The sequence below is a fragment of the Lissotriton helveticus genome, chromosome 9 (assembly GCF_964261635.1).
Source record: "Lissotriton helveticus chromosome 9, aLisHel1.1, whole genome shotgun sequence".
Lineage (NCBI taxonomy): Eukaryota > Metazoa > Chordata > Amphibia > Caudata > Salamandridae > Lissotriton > Lissotriton helveticus.
This window is the reverse complement of record NC_136070.1, coordinates 507,003,014-507,016,996: the sequence shown is the minus strand read 5'-3', so window position 1 is coordinate 507,016,996 and position 13,983 is coordinate 507,003,014. Positions and strand designations below refer to the sequence as shown.

The following is a 13,983-nucleotide window of genomic DNA, read 5'->3' as shown; positions in this document are numbered from 1 at the left end:
ATTAGATTGATTGTCTATTTAGATGATATATTGATAAGGAATCAGGTTGTGAAGGAATTGGATATAGTGGTAAATGTAATGCATGTGGAGTAGTGTGGCTCACTGGTTAGAGGCGGCAGGCCTGAGAGCAGAAGTCAGCCTGGGACCAGGGTTCAATTCTCGACGCGGCAGGGTCGTGGACCTTGGTCAGCGGACTCGATAATTCTCGCTTCGGTGCTTACTCTAATCAGGGGTTCCACTCGGCAACTCTGGGCATTAGCTTGCCTAATCTCCACAACGGCCCCACCAATTCCAGGGATGCCTGGCTCCACCTTGGGGACTCCCAGCAAGGGACCATCCCACAGGGAAAGCCAGGACGGGTTCCCCAGAGTTATACAGCGCCGGGACGCCCCGTTGCTGGGGCAGCTGTGCGCTTTACAAGTATACTACATTTACATTTACATTTACATGTTCTGGGGTTTGTGATAAATATGGACAATTCATTAATGGTACCAAACCCAAGTGGAAGAGGTGTGGCACAGTGGCCAGGGTGCCTGACTCCAGACTACAGGGTTCACGGTCTCCGGACTACAGGGTTCACGGTTCGATCCCCGGTGCCGGTGGCAGATTAGCCCAGCACCCAGTGACTCTGGGCAATAGCTTGCTTAATTTTCCCGACGGCGCCCAGCGCTGGGACACCATTTCGGAGGTAGCTGTGTGCTTTATAAATACTGCTATTTCATTTCATTTAATTTCATTTCATTTCAAGTCGATAGAGTTTTAGGGTTTTTGTTGTGGACACTCTGACAATTCAATTACGATCCCCAGAGAAGAAGATGAGGAAGCTAAGGCAAGAGGTAAAGTCTATATCAAAGAAGGACTCTGTGAAGTTGAGGGAGCTGGCTCGAGTGATAGGCCTCTTATCATTATCAATCCAGGCAATATTTCTGGGCCCATTGCATTATAGGGCCCTTCAGCGATTGAAGACTCTCGGATTAGCAAAAGGTCTATGGTACGGAGATATGATATGTCTGAACAGAGATGCAAGAGAATTGGTGTGGTGGAAGGACTATTTGGAAGCCTGGAATGGACGGGCAATTTTTGGAACAAAACCAGAGTTTGCGTTGGAAACTGATGCGAACAATCATGGATGGGATGCTTTGGTCAGAAGACAAATGGAGTGTGGTCAATGAAAGAGAGGGAAGAGCATATAAATTGTCTGGAGGTTCAGGCAGGGTCGTTAGCTGTACAAAGTTTCAGGAGAGACATGAAGGACAGTTCAGTGCTTTTGAAAATAGACAGTGTGACTGACACGAGCTCAAGCTTCCGCAGGAGCGTCAGGCAAGAATGATAGGTTGAAACCTCCCAAGACCACTGAATTGCCCAACAAAGCCAAAGCAAAACAGTGATATCTGGGAAAGAAGGGAAATAGGGAGAAGACACCAATGGTCGTCTCTCGTCATAACCTCTTTAAGGACAGGGCCACACACTCAGGAAAACCCTACATAAAACAAGAAAGAAAGACTATTGTCAGTATTAATATTACACAGATGTAATGAGATGTTACTATATCATGCAATCATAAGTACCTATGTATTCCCTTCTTCCGCTAAATGAAAACAACTTGCGTAAATAACGCTCAAGAATAAATCTGAAATAATAACAGAAAACTTGGTAAGAGTGTAATCCTCTCTATAAGACTGCATACTAAGTCTAGACAGATCTCTCAACACCTGCCCAAGACTACTAGTCTCTAGTGACTAGTCTCTAGTGAATAGTAAAAAATGAAGATAATGCCCCAAACACCTATGCAGCTACCGGAACAACCTCTTTATAGCCAGGTGGTGTTTCTTGTCATCAGGAATACCATGGGGTAATCAAAAAACAAAAATAAAGAAGATTGATTCTCCATGGACAAGTCGTTACTCCAACAGACAAAATGCAAGTGAGGAACAATGGCATTGAGAGAATATGCCCATAGGAACTGTCTCCATGCAAAAAGGGAGAGAGGAGACCTTGAATATCCAAGACACAAGGGAATGCACCTACCGAGGATTCACTTTGCCCCAGGACTGCGGGGATCCAACACACTGCCAATCGAAACCTCCGAGAATGCAGGAGTGAAATGAGGACGCCAACAAACAGCGCGGCATCGAACAGGAACAGAGGGAGGCGAACGTCTAGAGCCCTGACATCTAGCAGGAACAGGAACAAGGAGACACGGGAGCCAAGAGCTATGCAGCCAGCAGCAGTTTCAGGAACAGAGCGCCCGACGGCGAACCGGACATTCCACAAGTGACCCAGAAGTGAGGTGAAGACCTACACGCTGGAACGCGAAGCCGTCTAGTGTGGATTCAGAGTGTTTTTATAGTCCTCCGTCTATGCTTGTGTGAACTCCGACAGTCCTGACAGTGACAGCGGCTACATATTTTAACAAGCTGGGAAGATGCAGGTCAAAGAGATTGTCAGAGTTAGCCAAAGAGATGTGGGAATTTTGTATGGAACACAACATGGATCTGAAAGCAGAGTATTTGCCTGGGAAGCACAATATGGTAGTGGATTGGAATTCCAGGATTTTGAGGTTGTTGGGTCCTTTGGAGGAAGATTCTTTGCCTCCAGCTATGGGAGTTGGAGGCTGGATCCAGAAGCAATAGCGATAGATGCCTTTTTACAGGATTGGAGAGGAATGAAAGGTTATGCATTTGCCCCATTCTCAATGATTCAGAAAGTGTTGGTTCAGGTGAAGAAGCAGAGATGTCAGCTAGTTCTAGTAACTCCTTGTTGAAAGACACAACCATGGTTTACAACAGTGAGGGAGTTAGCGGTGTGTCAGGGGGTTCCTGTCTGCCAGGGGCCGGGAGAAGACTTTAACAACTATTCCTTTCCGCCCCGAGTGCAGGACGGCCACGGCCCCTTTAATGCGGCTTGGGCTTTCCCAGAGGTGGGAACTCCGCCGGTGATGTCATCAGCCGTCAACCAATCAGGAGCTAAGGAGGAGTTGAAATTGTTCTACCCGGAAGAGGATCGCGCGCCAGTAGAAGCCGCTGCGGGAATGGAGAAGGAGTCGACCAGCATGGTTGCCAAGGCGTCCGGGGCGAGGGAGAAGGAAGATTCGGAAGCTGCGCAATCCCAGGAAACGAGAAAGCCATGAGGCCACCGGGAACACGAGCCGCCCCGCCACGCTTCTGGAGAAGTGTGGCTACACAAGGTACGGGCCCGAATAAGGGGACTCGTCTTTGCACGGGGAGGGAATGGGTAGGGGTGGTTGAGGGAGGTCACGGGACGGGGCTGTGTGTTTTATGTCAGAGTCGCAAACCTCCCCCTGCGAGCACACACTGAGGCGCCTATATAAACAGGTTGACTGTTGTGGTGGAAGTCCCTGGTGATCTCCTCACTCCCCGCCCCCCTTCTTTCAGACCCGGAACTCCGGTGTGACTAGTAACCCAGGGTTCTTTGTTTTCTTTTCTTTTTCATACCAACGGGAGCGCTCTTACGGACCCCTGACGAAAAAGGACCTTAAAGACAAGGAGCGCTGAAGAAAGACGTTCACCCGACTTAATCACGAGCTACTCTACCACCAGCTCTGTTCTCCCATGAGGAAGACGTTTGTTTTTGACTACGTGCTGTACTGAATAAAGAAGTACCCCTTTGAACATATACCGGAGTAGTGGTACTTATCTTCTACGCCCCCCCCTCTTCCATCCATCACAAGTGGCGAGCCAGATAGGAATGATATATAAGGAAGAACCGACATCTGATACAAGATGGAAACCCTCATTGAGCAAATGAAGGAGGGCCAGGACAAACTCGAATGGGCAATAGGACAAACATCCACCCAGGCCGAAGCAGACCGCACAGCCTTCACCGCTGCTATACAAGCTCAATCAGAAAATTTACTGAAGCTAGCTGAGGGCCAAAACCAGCTCATGGCGGTTCTGGGACAAGGGAGAACTAATGGCCCTCCCCCAGGTACAGTCGTGCCTCTCCAGAAGTTCACGCCCGGGGACAATCCTTTGGCTTTTTTTTTAATTTCGAAAGGGCCGCTAGGGCCAGTGCTTGGCCCGGAGATAGGTGGCCTTTTTACCTCGCCCCTCTTTTAACGGGTGAGGCACAAGCCGCATACCAGATGGTCAATAAGGATGGCACCACTGTCTATGCCGTAGTGAAACAGTATATCCTAGACCATCTGGGTGTGGACGAAGAGACCCATAGTTTGAAATTCCGGCAAGAACGAGGAACTCCAGGAGAACTTCCCAAGACTCTCTTTTACAAGTTAAAAGCAGCAGCTGACTTGTGGCTCAAACCACAAGAAGCGAACATGGAAGACGTGATGAATGAAATTTATCTTGAACAGTTTTTAGAGGCGTTGCCCTATGGGACCCAACGATGGCTAAAGCAACATGCAGGGTTAACCCTCGAACATGCAATTGAGATGGCCACTTCGTATGCCCGTGCTCAAGGGCAACCCCCCGTAAAAGAACCAGAAAAAAGCAACAAAACTATACCCGGAAAACCAGATAAGAAATACACAAAGATACCAATAGAACCTCCACGACCACGGTTCCCTAAATCTGACTTGCCGCCCACTCCAGGTCCCCAATGTTATGACTGTGGCGAGTGGGGACATATAGCGCGGTATTGCCGAAAAAAAGGGATAAAGAAGAGGAACCTATGGATGTGAGCTACGCCCCGCATTCTCTTCTATACGCTCAGGAAACGGGTCCAGTATTCTACGTGAGTGTGATCATTAATGGAAGGGTGGTTCGAGCGTTACTTGATTCTGGCTGCAGACATTCAGTTGTAAGGCAGGAACTAGTTCCCCCCTCCTGCATTATGCCAGGGAAAACTGTTCACATTAGGTGTGTCCATGGGGACGTTAGGGAATATCCGTTAGCTACAATCAACCTCTGTAGTGCCTCAGGGACTAAGACAGACGTAGTGGTTGGGTTTTGGCTACACTTCCTGAACCAGTGATTATAGGAACCGATAATCCGGGTTTTATCACCCTCATGTCTGATGCCATACAAAACACACCCCGTGTTAACCTCCTTACTTCCGAACCATGGGCTCAGGATACTCATTTCAGAACAGCACAACTAAACGATGCCTCTCTCACCAACGCCTGGCAAGTAGCTCGCTCAGATCAGGACCCTTTGAATAGAACCTATCCCACCTTTATCGAAAAAACGGGCTATTGTATAGGCTGGCCAAACCCAACGCGGTTCCCCAGCTCCTGGGTACCCGCAGATTTCAGAGATCAAATACTATTTTTTGCACATGCACATCTACTAGCGGGACACTCAGGCGCAGAAAAGACAGGGCAGGCCATCTTACAACACTTTTTTTGGCCGGGGGTATACGCTCAAATCCAACGCTATTGCCAGGAATGTCACTTCTGTCAGCGGCGTAACCCCTATGTTCCCCCTGCTGTGCCCCTGAACCCTCTACCTATCATAGGTAAACCATTCGATAGGTTGGGGATGGACCTCATAGGCCATTTGCCTAGGTCTGCTCGGGGTCACCAGTATGCCTTAGTCTTAGTGGATTATGCCACTCGCTACCCCAAGGCCTTTCCCCTCCAGGCCGCTACCTCATCAGCCATTGCCCAAAAACCCGTCGAGGTCTTCTCTAGGATGGCTTTTCCTCGCAAAATCATTACAGATCAAGGTACGCCTTTTGTATCCCGTTTAATGACGCAGGTTTGTAAACAACTGCGTATCACTCACATCAAAACATCAGTCTACCATCCCCAGACAGATGGACTGGTTGAGCGATACAATGGAAGCTTAAAGCTCACCCTGAAGAAACTTCTATCTGGGGACGGTAGAAACTGGGATCAGTTATTACCCTTGGCTCTTTTTGTCCTTCGTAGCCAAAAACAAGCCAGTTTAGGAGCATCTCCTTTTGAGTTGTTATTTGGACGGAGTCCAAGAACTCTATTAGAGATAACCAAAGACAGTTGGGAAAGAGAAGGAGCACAGGAAGCTGAAGCATTACTAGACTACACCCGACAACTACAAACCAGGCTTCATAAACTTAGAACCATGGCCCACGATCACCTAACCATAGCCCAAACCAAACAAAAAACGTTTTATGACAAGGGCAAGAAATGGAGGGAACTGGATGTTGGTGATTGGGCTTTAGTCCTGTTGCCTACGTCCACTCATAAACTGAAAAAAGAATGGCAAGGCCCTTTTAAAATCATTAAAAAGATTGGTAAAACCACGTATCTCATACAAGTTAAGGGTACTAAGACACAAATGTACCACATAAACTTGTTAAAAAAGTGGTTGGGAAAACCTCCTCAAGCGGTTCATACCCTTACAACTACCACCCACACTGTTTATGACACTCCCATCAATCCGGATTTAACAGAGGCACAACAAGAAGAAATACTGTCTGTTCTTCTCCGTTATACTGACGTCTTCTCAGACCAACCAGGGAAAACACAAATAGCAGTGCATTCCATTCCTACTCCTCCCGGGACAGTGGTTAAACAAAAGCCCTACCGTGTCCCCGAAGTCAGAAGACGTGCCTTTCAAGATGAGATCAACCAAACGCTGCGCTCCGGCGTGATAATACCCTCACACAGTAATTGGTGTTCCCCCGTGGTACTCATTCCAAAACCGGATGATAGTATTCGGTTTTGTATTGATTTTAGAGCAGTAAATAGGGTGTCCAAACAAGACGCTTACCCGCTTCCTCGGGTGGACGAACTGCTAGACGCCTTGGTGAGGCTCGTTATATCACCACCATAGACCCCACCAAGGGGTATTGGCAGATTCCCCTAAACCCTGCAGACCAAGAGAAAACAGCCTTCTCTACACTCTGTGGTCATTATCATTTCACTGTTCTCCCGTTCGGGTTGCACGGCGCTCCGGCAACTTTCCAAAGGGCTATGGATACAGTGTTGTCATCCCACCACCAATATTCTTCCGCTTACTTGGACGATATTGTCGTTTTCAGTAAGACATGGGAAGACCATACAAAACATCTTGAGAACGTACTCACTAGCCTGAGAGCTACAGGGTTCCACATAAACGCCCAAAAGACCAGGATCGCCTTTAGGAAGGTGAAATATCTAGGATATGTCTTAGGTAATGGTATGATAGAACCTCAAACGGAGTAAGGTAAGACTATCTTAGAAGTCCCCTATCCAAAGACCAAAAGGGATCTGAGATCCTTCTTAGGCCTTGTGGGATACTATAGGAGGTTCATCGCTCAATTTGCTGATATGGCAGGACCCCTCACTGATCTATTGAAAAAAAAAACAATCTTCTTCCAGGCTACCAGCCCCCACTCCCAAAGAAACAAAGGCTTTTCAGGCCTTAAAATCTGTCCTCACTACCGAACCGATATTGATCTGCCCGGACTTCCAAAAACCCTTCATCCTCCAAACGGATGCCTCGGGCGTGGGTATTGGGGCGGTTCTTTCGCAGGACGACGCAGATGGGCTGGAGAGACCGGTACTTTACATCAGCCGTAAACTGTTCCCCCGACTGTTCATCTAAATAATACACAGCAATAAATCATTGAGTGGATAGGTGGAGAGACAAAAGTTTCAGTAACAAAATACATTAATATTTAGATTCTGAGAACGATTTAGGCTAAATATAAACCTAATGGTCTGTAGGAAAATCACCCCCTTGTCCTAAGAAATGGTGAGGATGCCCTGAAACAGAATCAGGAAACAAAGGATATAAGGACAGGAACAGGACTGGTCAGGAACAGCTAGGCCTCTCTGCAAACCGACGAACAATGACGCATCTCCCCTCTTCTCTCCTGTCAGCCTAAGCTCTAAACCACACCCCTAAAGGCACCCCAGTTATACTCTAAAATTGACATATCCATCCTACAAATGTTGCAAACTATCATCAAACCTGTATAGGGATTGGTGGGCTTGGGAGGTGGCGTTGTCACACCACCATGATTTCACCTTTATTTTAACAGCTTTATTGTTATACTAGTTCCCAGGGTCTAAATATTTGTCCGTTCTCATGTTCCTCACATAAGATACACATTTTTAACAATTCTCCTTCATATATTAACATCATATGCAGTGTGCATCTCCGGTCCCACGCCTGGGTGCAGCATTTGGCAGTCGTCTGACACTCTGGCCTTCACCCTTCTCATGTCATCTGCGGTGCACAGCGCATCTTGTTTGCCTCATGACAGAGGCCTCATTCCTTCAAGCTCTCCCTCCCACATTAGCCAATTTTATAAAGATGGCTGCTTCATTCAGCATATGAAAGTAAATGAAAATGAACATTTATTAATTATATGATAATGAAACCTTCACTGCTTACCGCCCACCTTGCACTATACCCAATTAAATGTTACCTAGCATAAGCTTAGTGCAAAAGTGGCATTAATAATTATTTTAAAACAGGATGCATCACACAAAATACTGAGGCATATGCAACCTAGTCATGCAATTTCTCAGTTTTCTTTCAAGGCACAAAAGTTATTACAATATTATTTATTTATGGGCTAGTTTAGGCACGCACAAGCAGTTCCCTTGTGTTCATGTTGGATGTACATTTGTTTTACGACAATTACTTATTGTTAGTACGTATTAGGGGGGGGTATTAATTTGAGCAGGTTTCATTTTTGCGAAACCCTGCACCATCAATTCCCCCTTTCATGGCTTTAAGGAACCATCATAAAATACCTACCAAACCAAGTGCCATATTTATTCAATTTAGAATTCTGCATTCTTCTCTCTTTTTATGGCACCCTCATCTAAATCTTTCATCATGTTATAGTACTCTTTTTCATCTCCTCTAATTCTACGTCTTCTCTTTTCCTCTTTCTTTCTCTTCGTTTATTCTTTATTTCTGTCACTTCTTTTCTCCCACTTTTATAGTTACAACACTTATATACTGTCATTATTACTATGACTATTGTTGCTATTAAAACAATGGGCATTATTATTTTTCCCAATAGACTACTTCCAAAGGTAGCAAACCATTTACCTATAGAGGAGAAATTCTTACCAAGTCTCTCCCAAACACCGTCAACTTCCAGTTGGGTCAAATCTTCATGTAGTTTCGTAATATTCTTTATATATCCCTCAATTCCTTTACTCTTATCAGGGATATATGTGCAGCAATGTTGAACTTTCAACATACCACAGACTCCACCCTCTTTTGCCAATAATATATCAAGGACAAATCAATTTTGCAAACCTATTGATCTGAATTAAACCATTTCCGTGTCAATCATCAAGAACCCACCAGCAGTATCTGTAGATAAACGATTAACCACTCTGGACAATTTTCAAATTTTGTGTGAATTCAGAACAAATCCAACTGACGGTATCAGTGCACCAAAAATATCACCTGCTATTTCTGAGAAACTAGCTCTTTTGTTACGTGTTAGGCCTTGTTTTATTTCGTTCAATTTATGACTGCTTCGGTCCATGTGGTACACCTTCGGGAAGACGATAGCAAAATACCAACTTCCTTACCAATGTGCAGGCAACCTATAATAGGCTTTCTTACCACAGACATAATCAACTCCTGGAAAAACTGGATCAATTCCACCCTTCTATCCCCAACCTCCAGTAATTTGGAAGGTGTGCTCACATTCACTAGAACCAATAAAATAATTATTATAGTTAGTTTTTGTTCTAAGCCAACACATTTTCCACTTCTGTGACCAGTCCAGGGACATTGCAGTGTATTTTTCTCCCTTCTCATAATTTCCTTCTCTGAAATCCAATGGTAGTACTCGTGACTTCTGTTCAGCAGCTTCTTTTTGGAAACTCTCTCTTCTATCTTCTACCATTTCTATAAAAATCTTCTCCTCAACCCGCAAACTACAAGGAAAATTATTCTTATAAGCGTACTATATGTCTAAGGTTTTAGTAATATGGAAAAACTTTCCCATCTAGCGTGCATTCTTACCACTTAATACCTTGTTTAATTCTTTAATACCAGGAATTTCAGAAAACACTAAATCTATATTGGAGAAATGATAATTGAGTTTCCCCGTTACATAAAACAGACGTGTGAGTATGCTGCAAGATAAACCATAGGTTAAAGGAAGGTGGTGATAGGTCACCCCTTCTGAGACAGACAAAGGAAATTGCATGCACACGTAACAATCCACATTCATGGTCTCTATGTATTCATAGAATAATTCAGTAAATACATTTAATAAGAAAGTATTAATTGATTTATCATGATGGAGAATGCTTCCATCAAATGGTACTACATTAGTATTTGTGGTTTCATTAGTGATCTCATTCATTCTTTCACTTGTTACATCATTAGTATTGTTTCTTTATCAGTTACCATTAGAATAGGTACAAAGACAGTTAATAATAACTTGCTAAATATTAATAACAAGACGCTACATAAGCAAGCTTCAATACAACTACGTTTTAGACTAAATTTTGGAGGTTGTCACTTTTGCTTCAGCCATTTTGTTTCTGTATAAAAATAAAATCTATCTATACCTATAAATTCTAAAAATAGTAGTGTAATCCTACACTTCAAGGCATTCTTCTTTACCTCTTTCTTTTATTCTCTTTTTCTTTAGTCTGCTTTGAATCTTTATTTCGTTTTCTTTTCAATCAGCAAAGTTGCACCTCATTGTGTCACAGTTCTTTTAACAGGATCTTAATTTGCTTTCATCAACTTGCTGAGTGTCAGAATTGTCTTTTTCTTCACTTGGATCTGAGCTTTCTATTTCTTCCAATATGACATATGTCCACTCAGGTGCTCTATATTTCCTACTCGGAACTCTTACTCTTCGTGTGTTTCGTACTAATTCTTTTCCTGACTCTTCTTGATCTGTTTGACTTGAGACTTCATTACTTTGTTCTGGTCTTTTTCTTAACCTTCTCTTCATGAGAGTGTATTTTAGTCTTTTCATTCCACTTGCCCAATTATCACCTTTTCTTGGTTTCTTTGCTTTGACCACTTTTTTACCTTCTACATCTGGTTCACAGGTTCTTTTACTTGCCCTTTCTTCTGGCTGTTTTTCTTCTCGATTTTCAGTTTCTTCGGGTTCTTCTGTTTTAACAATAACTTCTCTGTCAACTCACTTCCTTCTGGTTTAAATTCAGTTTCACCTGTTTCAGGTTGAGCTGGAAGTTCACTTTCTTCTGAATCTTCAGTGAACTCACTTCTTTCTGGCTCAACGGCAGTCTTCTGAATCCTAGAATCTTGCGCCCACTCTAATTGACTTGTGCTCCGGCTGTTCACCATCTGTTTGTTCATCAAAATCTGTCACTCTAGATTCATCAGCTTCACACACTTCAGCCACTGGTCTTTGATTTTGATTCACCAATTGTGGCTCCTTTGGTCTTTCAGGTGGATCTAGGGTTCGTTTGGTGTGGCTCGCGTGAAACCAACTATGGCAAGCCAGCACACTTCACTGACGTTGTAGTCACCAGTATGATTTGATAAGGTCCGTGCTACCTGGGAAACACAATTTTCTTACGTTTTTCTTGATGTAAACCCATTCACCAGGACTCAGATCATGAGCTTGATTCTGATGTATTGTTGTGGCATCTTCTCCAACCTGGTGAGACACAGAACGTACCAGTTCAGTCATTCATTCATTAAATCTTTATTTCGGCACAAATGCCATAAAAGAGCAATGCATATATTACATTACATTTCATTATAATAAAACATTACAATAAATAAAACATTAGTTTAAAAGGCAAAAAAAACTACGGCAATTAAGGAGCTGGATGGAACGAAACATTACATTCATAGGTCAAAATAGGGAGCATCTTAGCAATTCCAAGCAGATTAATTGTATTACATTACAAACAGTGCCCCAATTTTTTCCTTGTATAGAATATGGAAAGTAGGAATCTACTAACACTAAATGTTATTTGTTGAGAGGTGTTAGTTGTTAGGATTCTCACCGCCTGTGCACTGGAGCTCAGGCCTAGAAGAAGGCAGATGGGTTTAATCCATCTCTTTCTGGCCTGTTTATAACAAGGACAAAAAAGGAGGATATGTTGCTCGTTTTCAATCTGATTGTAAGTACACATAGAGCAATTCTCATCCATTATCGGAGTTCCTGCAGCACGATTTCTAGCCCAACGGGCCAAGGTGGTTTTTATTTGTAAATTTCCATATCTAAATTTTAGAAATAAAGTTTTTGCTAGTGGGGGCTCTATTTCATCCATAAAAGTCTCATACATAGGTTCATTCTTAAAGTTTAGGAACCTTGAAACCAAGGTCCCACTAGTACTATTACTTGTAGTCCTATTTAGTATGAAACTCCAAAATGCCCTTTTTAATATTGATTTGGGGTTTACGGGTAGATGTTCGGGGTTCTCCCAAAAATGTTTCAGCCCTATATTACTTAACCAAATCTTGATGTGCCTTAACCATGGGATGTCACCCTGATTATCAAGTCTAATAACTTCTTTTAATCCATCTCTATAATCTTGAAGTTCAGGGACATGCCATAGTCTGACCCACAGCATCAATGGTCGAATCAAGACTTGGTGATCAGTTCTTTTGAAGTTTAGATCAAGTTCCAGGGGGACTAAAGGAGTGCCTCTCGGGACCCTTGCTAAACTTCGCATGAAGTTATTGTCTAGGAGACTGAACGTTTCCTTTGAACCGGGACCCCATATTTCTGCCCCATAAAGGACCGCTGATTGGACCTTGGCTTTGAAAAGTTCCATCACGGGAGAAGCTGCTTTACTTGTACTTAAAGTTTGCTCCCTAAGAATAGGTTTAACATTCTGAACAAAAATTAATTTGCTTTTATCCAATTGGGCTTTCCAAGTAAAGTTGGAGTCCAAAGTCACCCCCAAATAAGAAAAATGAGGGACGGATTCCAGCTTTTCACCGTTTAATATAAGGCAGCCTCTGTCAGGTTTTATGGGATTCAGGGCCATATATTTTGTCTTCTTCACATTGATTTCAAGCCCCTTCTGACTGCAGTATTCATTAAAAGTATCTATAATTATCTGCAGACCATTTTTCGTTTGAGAAATCAAAATGGTATCATCAGCAAATAGTAGCGATGTCACCTTCTCACCATTCAGTTTCGGGGAGTCATTTTTACATCTCTCCAGGAATTGGGGAATATCGTTTACAAACAGGGAAAAGAGCGTGGGGGCCAGGACGCAACCCTGGCGAACTCCACGCTCGATGGGTATCTTCTGGGTTAATTCACCATTTGGACCCCATCTAATTCTAGCGAAATTCCCTGCGTGTAACTCCCTTATCTGAGTGACAAGGTTATTTGGCATACCTGCTGAACTCAAAGTTTTCCATAGTAGATTGCGAGGCACCAAATCAAATGCTGCCCTTAAATCGATAAAGGCAACATATAAATGGCACCTTTTAATCACCACGTACTTCCAATAGAGGCAGCAGAATCTAAAAATCTGATCTATTGTGCTGATGTTAGATCTAAATCCTGCTTGGAACTTAGTCAGTATTGCATTTTCATCTAGCCAATTGTTCACGCGTAAAAGAATATGGCGTGAATAAATTTTTTGTAAAATATCCATTAGACTTATTGGCCGATAATTGCAAGGATCCATCCTATCTCCCTTTTTAAAAATTAAAACAATTTCCGCTCCCTTCCAGCTCTCCGGAAATTCTAAAGTGCATGAGAATACATTACATAAAAAATTAATATATGGTACCCATACAGCTAAATCATGCTTGTATAGGTCCCCAGGAATTTTGTCCAAGCCTGGTGCTTTTCCTGATTTAATCTGGGTTATTGCCAGTTCTGTTTCACCTAGAGTAAAGGAGAGTTGGTCTGCCGGAGATTCATAATTTGTTGCATGCATATCCAAACATGGGTCATCATATTTTTTGTATAAATTTGAAAAATGGGTAACCCAAGTTTGTTCATCTAGGAAAACATCCTTGACCACCCTGCCCACCTTATTTCCATTTGCCACTAGCCTCCAAAAGGTGACGTTGTCACGTGCCCTAGCTGCTTGCAGCAAATTGGCCCATCTGTCTTCCTCCCATGCCATCTTTGCGGCCCTTTGTACATATTTGT

At 43.4% G+C, this 13,983-nt stretch overlaps 1 protein-coding gene across 2 annotated transcripts in view; it reads right to left on the bottom strand.

Moving 5' to 3' along the window:
* The window catches only part of DHRS7 (dehydrogenase/reductase 7), a 797,588-nt gene that overhangs the window by 635,210 nt on the left and 148,395 nt on the right, over positions 1-13,983 (bottom strand). For both annotated transcript variants that reach the window (XM_078660349.1, XM_078660348.1), the window contains exon 2: positions 10,497-11,511. The gene's annotated coding sequence lies outside the window, so the exon portion shown is untranslated. The remainder of the gene's footprint in view (positions 1-10,496; positions 11,512-13,983) is intronic.